Raw genomic sequence first — 2,760 nt, forward strand, 5'->3', positions numbered from 1 at the left:
AATTCGGGAAGAGGAGGAAATGAAATAAGCATTACTCCGTAATAATTAGCGGGAGTTGGTAATAATTAGTGGGAGTGGGGTCCACGGAGGAAGGCTCCTTGCGAAGGACCAAAATCGTCTCCAGCACCACAGTAATCTGTTGCAGCCGGTAAACAGTCAAATGGGTATAAAGTAAAAATACCAAAAGTGAAAAGCGTATAGCATATATATTTTGATACTGCCTCTTATACCATATGTATGGACCCACCAAATAACAAGAAAAGGGGCAAAATTTGAGTTGCATTTCAATTTTAAAAAAGGCTCGCGATTTTTTTTTCATGTTTTCATCTTCTTCGGTTGAAATGTTTGGTAGCTCTCTCTCTCTCTCTCCACAAAGAAACGCTCAATTTTTCGTGCTCTTGCTACGGTTAAACGATCCTCTTTGGATAATTCGTCCAACCCAAGGATAGCTATAATGTCCTGAAGTTCTTTGTAACGTTGTAAGTGCATGATAAATACCGCCAAAGCCGAAGAGAAAGTGATCATAGAGTATATTGTGATCCATTTTTTTCTCATCACAAAATACAAGGGTAACTTCTGAACTGGTTGAAGGGGTTCGTTTGGATCTGAAGGCAAAGTTGAGGGATATTGTAAAGATGACCTATTTTTTTCTCTTCACAAAGTAGAAGCTAAACTTGTGGACTGGTTGATTGTCTTCTTTGGAAGTGAAGGCAAAGTTGAGGGGTTTGGTAAAGATTTTAAAGCAACACATTCTCTACAACTTACTGATATTGAGTATGTTTTATAGTTTTAATTTTTTTAGTCTATTCAATGTTCTATCTTATTTTTCCCTAATAAAAGTTGGGTATAATATTTGCGATCGACTATTGATTCAAAATACTTTTATGAATTGATACAATGAAATAAAGTAAAATATGGGATTTTGTATATATATATCATTGGGTAGTCATGTGGGATGTGGAAGTATTAGAAATAGGGATTAATTACATTAACATGTTGGGATGTGCACTCAATATACTTTTTTGGATTATTCAATTCAAATTAGTTCTTCCTTTTTTGCTTTGTATAGTTATAAATGTTAGATTTTTTTTTAGAAGAGATACATGTATCAATTTATATGTTGAAATATAAATTTTATTGCTCAGACAGCATGTTAGAACAGACTTGGGATGTTGTAGTGTTAGAGATTGGGATTATTCAAATTGACATGTTGGGACGTGCACTTGAAACACATTTTGGGAATATTCAATTCAAATCAATTATTGATTCAAAATACTTGTACGAATTGATACAGTGAAATAAACTAAAATATGGGATTTTGTATATATATATCATTGGGTAGTCATGTTAGAAGGGATGTGAAAGTATTAGAAATAGGGATTAATTATATTAACACGTTGGGATGTGCACTCAACATACTTTTTTGGATTATTCAATTCAAATTAGTTCTTCCTTTTTTGCTTTGTATAGTTATAAATGTTAGATTTTTTTTTTTTGAAGAGATACGTGTATCAATTTATATGTTGAAATATAAATTTTATTGCTCAGGCGGCATGTTAGAACAGACTTGGGATGTTGTAGTGTTAGAGATTGAGATTATTCATATTGACATGTTGGGACGTGCACTTGAAACACATTTTGGGAATATTCAATTCAAATCAATTATTCATTTTTTTTGCATTGTATAATGACAAATGTTACAATTTATTTGAAGAAATAGGTGTATGAATTCATATGTTGATATGAATGTCAAAAAAAAAAAAAGAAGAAGAAGAAGAAGATTTTGTATATATTTCATTGGTCGTCAGGCATGTTAGGATTCTTAGAGATGGGGATTATTCACATTAATATGTTGGGACGTCCACTTCATGAACTTTTTGGGATTATTGAATTAAAATTAATTTTTTCATTTTTTGCATTGTATAATTATACATGTTAGATTTTATTTTGAAGAGATACGTGTATCAATTCATATGTTGAAATGAACTAAAAAGGGGGGGGGGGGGGGGGGATTTTGTTTATATTTCATTGCTTAGGCATGTTAGAACTGAGTTGAGATGTGGTAATCTTAAAGATGGGGATTATCCAGACTGACATATTGGGACGTCTACTTCATACAATTTTTGGGATTATTCAATTAAAATTAGTTTTTCCCATTTTTACATTGTACAATTATAAATATTAGATTTTATTTTAAGAGATACGTGTATCAATATTCATATGTTGAAATGAAGTTTAAAAAGAAAAAAAACAAAAGTGATTCTGCATATATTTTCATTGGTGAGGCATGTTAGAACATAATTAGGATGTTGTTGTCTTAGATATGGGGATTATTCACATTAACGTATTGGGACGTGCTCTTCATACACTTATGGGGATTATTAAATTCAAATTAGTTGTTCCCTTTTTTGTATTGTATAGTTATAAATGTTATATTTTTGGAAGAAATGTTTTATGCAGTTCATTAGTGATATATGACCAAACTAAGTTGGGATGTGCAACTCTTAAGTGGTCATTGGTGTTCCTATATTTTAAATTTAAGTTCTTCCATTATCGTTTCTATTTTATATACCTGCAGTAAGTTAGAAAGAGCATTGGATTTGGTTTAAATTTCATGAGTGACACATTATGTTACTTAAATTATGTTGTAGGTTAAAAATTTTACTCCTTTCGATGGAAGATGAAATGATAGATATTGAAGACACAACAAATGTTGTAGTTATAGAGCCCTAACTGAATCAATGGAAACCAAGGTTTAAG

Source organism: Cornus florida, unplaced genomic scaffold (assembly GCF_030987335.1).
Source record: "Cornus florida cultivar Cherokee Brave unplaced genomic scaffold, ASM3098733v1 CherokeeBrave_3.0.0_Hap2_Chr03, whole genome shotgun sequence".
Lineage (NCBI taxonomy): Eukaryota > Viridiplantae > Streptophyta > Magnoliopsida > Cornales > Cornaceae > Cornus > Cornus florida.